The sequence below is a fragment of the Peromyscus maniculatus genome, chromosome 2 (genome assembly GCF_049852395.1).
Source record: "Peromyscus maniculatus bairdii isolate BWxNUB_F1_BW_parent chromosome 2, HU_Pman_BW_mat_3.1, whole genome shotgun sequence".
Classification (NCBI taxonomy): domain Eukaryota; kingdom Metazoa; phylum Chordata; class Mammalia; order Rodentia; family Cricetidae; genus Peromyscus; species Peromyscus maniculatus.
Genome location: NC_134853.1, coordinates 155,681,725 through 155,689,986, shown reverse-complemented (window position 1 = coordinate 155,689,986; position 8,262 = coordinate 155,681,725). Strand labels below are relative to the sequence as shown.

General features: G+C 47.2%; 1 protein-coding gene across 6 annotated transcripts in view; it reads left to right on the top strand.

The window, feature by feature from the left end:
• Window positions 1-3,695: 3,695 nt before the first annotated feature.
• Zbtb40 (zinc finger and BTB domain containing 40) overlaps window positions 3,696-8,262 on the top strand; it is a 73,783-nt gene continuing 69,216 nt past the window's right edge. For 4 of the 6 annotated variants that reach the window (XM_015999276.3, XM_015999275.3, XM_015999274.3 and 1 more), the window contains exon 1: window positions 3,704-3,855. The gene's annotated coding sequence lies outside the window, so the exon portion shown is untranslated. Of the gene's footprint in view, window positions 3,856-8,262 lie in introns of all 6 variants that reach the window. The other 2 variants (XM_006980847.4, XM_042272116.2) reach the window with 2 other exon arrangements.

The following is an 8,262-nucleotide window of genomic DNA, read 5'->3' as shown; positions in this document are numbered from 1 at the left end:
CTGGGAATAAGTGTCCACTGAACATTACATCAGACACACCTGCATCAACCACGCCTCCAAAGCTCAGGGAACACCTCCAAAGAGAGATGGAAAGAATGTAAAAGCAAGAGGCTGGGAGTGTGTGTGTGTGTGTGTGTGTGTGTGTGTGTGTGTGTGTGTGTGTGTGTGTTCTGCCTGCGTGTATGCTGTGTTTGGGATATGACATGGCCATTGCACCCATGAAGCCATGGTTACCTGCACAAGATCAAGCCAACAAGATTAGTCTGGATTCCATCAGGCAGCACTAATTGGACTCAGTGGGTTACAAAACTTAAAAAAAAAAAGTCATGAAGGTTGGAGGGGGACTTTTTGATGAGTGTCCAGAGGAGTGGGGGGGGGGGGCGGTTGAGGCACATATGGTCAAGACGTTTATATCTACGAAATTGCCAAAGAATAAGGAAAAGATATTCTTCAAAATGTTTCATTTGAGTATGCTTGGGACTAGAAATATTTTGGATTTCAGATTTTGGAATATTTGCCATACATATGAGAAATCATGGGGACTGGCTCAAAAAGTCATGGGTACTTCATGTACATCTTACATACATAGGCTGAAAGCTATATAAAATCAGATCGTCAGTGTACCGATTTGTATATATGTGTGTGTATGGGTGTTTCACCTGCATGTATGTCTGTGTATCATGTGGGTACCTGGTGCCTGAGGAGGCTAGAAGAGGACATCAGATCCCCTGGGACAGGAGTTACAGTTGGTTTTAAGCCACCTTGTGGGTGCTGGAAATTGAATCCAGGTCCTCTGGAAGAGCAGCCAGGGCTCTTAACCACTAAACCATTGCTCTCTAGACCTTTCACCTCTTTTAACTGCAATCTGCCACAGGAGATTTGATGTGGAATTTTCTACCCATGATGTTGTATTACCACTGGAAAGTCTTCTGAGTTTGAAGCATTTTGGATTTCAGACTCTTGAATTAGGGATTCTCAATGTAAAATTTTGTAGGGAGCCGCCATTCTAAGATGGCACTGACTTCCTGGTAGCCCAGCTGTAAACAACTCCATATTTGGCTATGCTCCTAGGACTGACTACATGTCCCGAGGCCCACGCATGCGCGTATATGGTGATTGGCTCTATGTCCTCAACCTATCCCGTGGCTCCCCGTGCTCGCATTCTGGCGGGATCCAATCATGGACTGACCCGTGTGCTTGAGTCCTCATATAAGCAGCTGCAATTTAGTTCTAGGGGCCCCTCACCTCCAGCTCTCCCTTAATCAAGAGGCGCTCCAATAAAGTGTGATCTGAGAAGAATCCTCGAGTGGTCGTTCTTCCTCGCTGGCCGAGGAGCTCGCCGCAAAACTTCAAGTAAATGTTACTGGGAAACTGCAGTTAAGGGTGTGTGTGTGTGTGTGTGTGTGTGTGTGTGTGTGTGTGTGTGTGTATACTAGAGAAGGCATTTTCTGTTATTTGAATTGAGGGTGTGTGGTTTTCGAGATGAGGTTTCTCTGTGTAGCCCTGGCTGTCTTGTAACTTGCTTTTTAGACCAGGTTAACCCCAAACTCACCGAGATCCGCCTGCCTCTGTCTCCTGAGTGCTGGGATTAAAGGCGTGTGCCACCACTCCCAGCTATTATTCTAATTTTTATTATTGATGTATGACGTGTATCTATGTGCGAGCACAGTGCACATATGTGGAGGTCAGAGGATAACTCTCTAGAGTTGGTTCTCTCTTTCCCCATGGGTGCTGGCGGTTGATCTCAGGTTCGGCTTCTGACAAGAGCTTTTATTCACTGCCTCATCTCACTAGCCATGTAGTCTTTTTATTACACGTATATTATTTATTTGCATATGGGTAGACATGTGCCACAGCATGTGTGGAGGTCAGAGGACAAGCTGTGGGAGTCCATTATCTTCTTTCAGCATGTGGGGTCCTGGGGATGGAACTCAGGTCATCAGGCTTGGTGACAAGTGACTCTACCTGCTGAAACATTTTGCCTGGTCCCATGTATTCCTTTTAAAATAAGAAAAAAGCTTTTTAAAATCCTATTCTTGGGATTGGGGGATGCAGCTCAGTGGTAGAGCTGCTGACTACCAAGAGCACTGTCATAGGTACTTACTAAACCCAACAGGTCTGCATTGTGGGGCTCTGCTGTACGTGAGCTCAAGGTGCTGGGTGTGGGGGATCAGAAGTCACAGCAGCTGTAGGTGAAGCTCTAAAGGCTACACAAGTGCTAAATCTGATGCTGAAGGTGATTAGTGACCTGTGAGGATAACAGTGAGAGATGACTCAAAAGGTGACTATGTACCAGGCAGGGGGCCTGTTAAATACTGGTTTGACTGTGGCAATAGCCGAGTGATGACAGTGAAAACAGCTGTGACAACTGGTGTGATGTTTAGCTTTGTCAACTTGACACAACCTAGACTCATCTGGGAAGAATGTCTCAATAGCGGATTCTCTCTCTCACTGTGTGTGTGTGTGTGTGTGTGTGTGTGTGTGTGTGTGTGTGTGTTGGGGGTGTCTTGAGTCAACCAATGCCAGAAGCCCCAGTCCACTGTGGTCAGCACCACTCCCCAGATGCAGGGTCCTGAACTGTGTGAGAAATCCAACTGCGCACAAGCAAATAAGCATGTGTGCATTCACTTCTCGCTGCTCTTGACCGTGGATGTGATGTGACTAGCTGTCTGAAGTCCTTATCTTGCTCTGGCTTCTCTGGACTAACTTGCAATTGTAAACTGAAATAAATCTTTCTCCCCTTGGTCCTCCTCCTCCTCCTCTTTCATCTTACTATGTAGCCCTGGCTGTCCTGGAACTCCTTCTGTAGACCACGCTGGCCTCCGATTCACAGAGACTTGCCTGCTTCTGCCTCCAAAGCCCTGGGACTAAAGGGTGGGCCACCAACTCTGACTCACTATGTTGCTTCTTGTCAGGGTATTTTATCACATCAGAAATGAACTAGAACAGCTGGCTAGAGTGCTCTAATGAGCAGAACTGTTCGAAGTTTATAGGCCTGGCAGTGGGTGCAAACCGCACAGCGACAGTGAATACGACAGGCCAGGTAACAGCAGCAATTCAAGTGACAGCTCTGGTCCATTAAAAACGGCATTGCATTGAGTCAGGCTGACAGCGACCGTGCTGGGGACCGCTGAATACTGTCACTGCCGATGGACACCGAGGGGGCTCGACACTGTAACGAGAAGCTTGGATCTGGGCATCGGTAGTGCGGACAAAGAGGTGATGTGATGCAGGGACAGCGTTCATGCGCCAGCGCCAATGGGACTTCTGATGTTAAGAGAAGCCAACACTCACACGTTGGACCGCCAGGACGCCGGGATCGGGGTTCTAAACGAGCGTGTGCGGCTATGAGCAAAACGAGAGCGAACAAGGGTAAAAGAATTGCTGCGAACACTCCCGCCGAGCCCGGTCCAGACATCAGTCCCGCCCCGCACGAGGCCGTGTGTGTTGTTATGAAAACGGAAAGAAACCTTCGTTGTCTCCCCGCTGCTAAGCTCAGAGCTGCCCGGGGCAAGCGGCGACTACACCAGGTAAACTTCTCCCTGGGAACTGGGGCGCAGGTCAGAGGTCAAGAGCAGACTACTCGCCCGCTGGTCCCGAGAGCCTGCCATTGGTGGCGAGTGCTCACGTGACGCAGGCACCGCCTTCTCGCGAGACCGCCCCCCCCAGCACGTGACTCTAGCGTGAGCACATCCGGGCCTCTGCCCTCAGCGTCCCCGGCCCCAAGATGGCTGCCTTTTGGCGTCTCTGGCGCTGTTGAATGGAGAAAGCTTTATTGTTCCCTTCGGGCAGGAGTGTTCGTGTCCTCTATGGCGCTGTCAATAAAGAACGGCAGTTTGAATCGGTACTGAACAGGTAACCATAGAAACGGCGCTGGGACTCCGCGTGGAGACCCCTGTTGCGGCGGAGGCCCCAGAGACTCCCTGAGTGAGGGGCACCCCGGGACCCCTGCGCACTGCGGGCTACGTACGTGGCGAGCTCCGCGTCGGTCACAGCCGCCGCTGTTCTCTGGACGTGGCCCGGGGGATGGCCCTCACCCCGGGCGTAGTCTCGGTCGTGGTCACCTGCGGGAGGACACGGGACCCCTGCCTGGCAACTGCGGGCTTTATCACCCAGCTCCCTGCGACGCGCCGGCCGACACCCGCACTCCCAGGGATCCCTCCCCGTCCCTGCTCTCAGCTTTGGTTTGCTGCGAGACAAGAATGGTTTATCCGTTTTAAAACAGTTGTGGGGAAATAGAAGTCATACGAAATAAAACTTCAGCTCCCAGAAGTGAAGTTGCAAAGACGCAGCCTTGTTCATTGTTTATGTGTTGTCTCGCCGCCTCCCTGCCGCGGGGCGGGGGAGTGCTCGCAGTTGCTTGGCTTCTATTCGACTTTGATGGAAAGGCCCATAAAGCCGGAGTCATTTCTCTCTGGCGCTTTATACAAGTTTGCCAACCCTGGCCCGAGGCACAAGTAGATTGAGCTAGTGTTCAGTTGACACAGTACTCTGGCTTCCATGACACGCTCAAGCTGGTAGTTTCTCATACTTTGCAATGTTACCATCTGCCCAGTGCGTGCAATAGACCATCTACTTTATGTTTATACATAGCGTTGCAAATATTTTTCTTTTGCAAAAGGAGCGAAGTGTGATTAAGCTGTTTTAGGGTGTACTAGGTTATAGGGCTGTCACTGGAACCCCCTGTAGCCTAGGTCAGATTGCCTCAGACTGTTAAATTTTCTCCCTCTGGGAGTGTTATTCCTTGGAATTGTATCCAAATCTTGGTATGGGTTGTAGTTGAGTTTAAGTTGAGTTGTATGAGTTGCTGTTTAAGCAATCTCAAAGTGCAAATTTTTGGTACGTGGCATAAATTATACCCACCGGTCATGGTGACATGGTTCTTCTGTGACAGTGTTTCCCAACCTGTCTTTTGTTTGTTGAAACTTGGTCTCATGTAGCCCAGGCTGTCCTGGAACTATAGTCAAGGTTGGCCTTAAGCTCCTGATCCTCCTGCCTCTTCCTCCCAAGTGCTGAGATTACAGGCATGTGCCCCCTTCCCAGTCCCCTCACACATTTAACAGTTGTTTTGTTTTGATTGTTTAACACCTATGCTTGCATAAGTGAATTTAATTAGTAGTTCACTTCTACTGTGTGCAGATATAATACATTCCTGGAAATGTATTAGTGCACAAGATGACCATGACCTCTGTCTCTGTGGAATTTAAATTCTTCAGTGGGCTTGGGTGATAGGTACATAGAAATAATTTTTCCTCCCTCTTTTGAAACAGGGTCTTGCTGTGCAGTCCAGGCTCACCTTTAACTGAGATCTTATTGCCTTAGCTTCCAAATGCTAGAATTATAGTTGTACATTACTCCTGCCTATCTGACAAAAATAATTTCAAACACCTATCTCGTAGCATCATAGCAATCAAATACTCATTGAGCATTTCTTTGTGCCAGATACTGGCACTAAAGCTTAATGTGAACTGTCACTTAGTTTTGACACAGATAGTGTTAGGATTAACATTTCCCCAGGGGAGAGATGGCCAGTTTACATGGCTTATGCATAGGGAGCATGGAGCTGAAGTAAACAGATCATGCCATGCTGTGTTCCATCTGTTGTCTTTCCTGCCAGCTTGTGAGGTCCACAAGAGTAATGCCACATCTTACTTTTGGGGCCTCAGCTGCTAGCCAGTGCCACAACTTGGTTTTCAGGAAGATAGTAAATATACAAATCTTGAGCACCCATTGAGCAAATATTTGAAATTTGTTCTACACCAAGAGCACTGGTAGAGCTGGGTGGCTTGGCACATTGCAGAGTTTTTGTCTGTTATTACAGTGGGGCCTCCTCAAAAAAATCGTTGCTTATTGAAGAAGAGAAAATATCTTAGTAGGTCCCAAGTTTTCTTTCCAAGATAGGGTCTTCTTGGTCTTGAACTGGTAATGCAACCTATCCTCTTGCCCCAGTATGGAGTGCTGGGGTACAGTGTGCTTACTATTGGATGTAATTACATTTAATTGGAAAGACTAACCCAAATTTTACCCCATATGTATTAAATAATAGTGAAAATTCAGACATGTTACAAGCAAAGTGAGGGGCGAGAGGATGTGGTTTTCTGTTTTTTGGGGAGAGGAGGAGATAGATTTCTTTAGTGTTTAAGGGCATAGAGGGCAGCCTTCCCAAGTGGAATTTAATTGTTCTTTTAAATTATTTAAAAATTACAGTGTGTGTGTGTGTGTGTGTGTGTGTGTGTGTGTGGTGGGGGAGGAGAGTGTGGATGGGTGTAGGTGCCTGGATGTCATAGTGTGATTATGAAAGGAAGAAGACAATTTACAGGAGTTGGTTTTCTCCTACCACCATGTGGTTCCACCATGAGGGATTGAACTCAGGTCACAGACTTGGCAGTGGGTACCTTTAGTCCACTGAACCATTCCACCCAACCCAGAGTTAAGTTTTTAAAACCAAGCTATGCAATTATCTACGCAGAAAGCTTTTCATTATTTTAGTGCTTTAAGCTTAGAACTGTTAGTGTCCTTCCATCAGAGATACCTGCATTTTGGGGGACACTGGGAATGGAACTGAGGTCTGCCGCACACCAAACATGTGCTCGGAGCCTGAGCTGCACCTTCAGCCCCAATATCTGCACTTTCTTAAGGCTTTTTGAGGAAATGCTGGGTGGTGACTCTAGGGTGTGTTTGCAGTTGGTTGTGGGTTTCTTTTCTATGTCTTTTTAATAGTAGCATTCTTTAAGCCAAGCGTGGTGGCACACACCTTTAATCTGTGCATTCAGAAGGCAGAGGAGGGTGGATCTCTGTGAAGTCTGATGCCAGCCCACAAAAAAAGCAAGAATCATGAGGCTCTGTCTCAAAGAACAAAAGCATAGCGTCTTTACCGTGGTGTGGAATACTTGAAAAACACCTTTTGAATAGGTGTGAATGGAGCAAGAGCATGAGAAACTATAGGCTGTGCTAAATCGATGGAATGTTGGAGCTGTCATATGGAAGAATGGATGTCAGGTTTTGCTTTATACTGTATGCAGTAACCATGTTAGGCATGTCATCAGAAGATGTCATCCAGGCCAGTAAATGGAGCTGGGATCTGGCCACAGAGTGGCATGTTAATGCAGTATTGAACTGCAAGCCCAGAATTAAATTGCTATTTTGGGTTAGGGTGGGACCTTTCCATCTGAGCTTTGCTGTTTCTACTTTGTGATTTGGGTCTGTTGGGTTCCAGTAAAGAGTAGGTGGTAACGCCAGCTTTGAAGCATGGTATGAAACTGCAGGAGGAGCCAGGGCATACCAATTTGTTTTTCAATCTATTTTATTTCAGTTCAGAGCATCAGTGCAGACGGCAGCCCAGGAAAACAAGCCGCACTTTGGCAACACTCAGCTGCGTTTACAGATTGAGGAAGACTGAGAGTAACCAAAGAGCGGCTTGTTTTCCTGGGCTGTCTGTCTGAGATGATGCTCTGAACTGAAGGAAAATAGATTGAAAAAAAATTGGTATGCCCTGTTGCTTCATTCTCAGGACCCACGTCACCCCTCCCCAGCACACCTGGGGAAGGCATCGGCCCCTGAGCCGTTCTCAGCTTTCAGCCCTGTGAGCATTTTGATTTTTCCAAGGAAATTGAATTGGGGTATGTACTTTTCTGAACTTCCAATAGCTTACCTTCCAAAGCCATCATCTGGATAATGTGGAGAAGCAAGCTACTAACCACCCAGGAAGGAATTAAATCTTAAGGACATTTAAGTTCAGAGATGAAGCTGTCATTTTCTTTACTCTGTGCAGAGGGTACAGTATTTCATTCGCAGAGAGCACACAGTGTGAGGCCCTGGCAGCCCTCCAGGGAACATAGGGCAAGGAAAGAAAGAAAGCGACTTTCCTTCTGTTTCCCTGACATTATGTAACTTGGATCCTCAAAACTTTGACACCAAGTAACTCATTTCCTTACACAGAGTAACTGGAGTATAGATGATCCGTGAAAAACTGACATTGTTAATCTCCAGGGGAATGTTGACTCCCGATGGATCTGTGAATCCTTTGAAGATGCCTACAAATCCTCGAGAATGCCATTCTTCCAGGAGAAGAGCCTATCAATTTAATCAGATCTCAGAGTCCTTGACCCCTCAAAAGGAGCAGAGCTGATAATGAATGTCATATATAACACTAGACTGAAGCCATGCAGTCAGTCACTGTACAGATCTGGGCCCTTGACCTGGGTTTTCAAAGTCCTTTTTTAGGTTTTGTTTCTTGTATGAAGTGGTCAGACATAATGGATA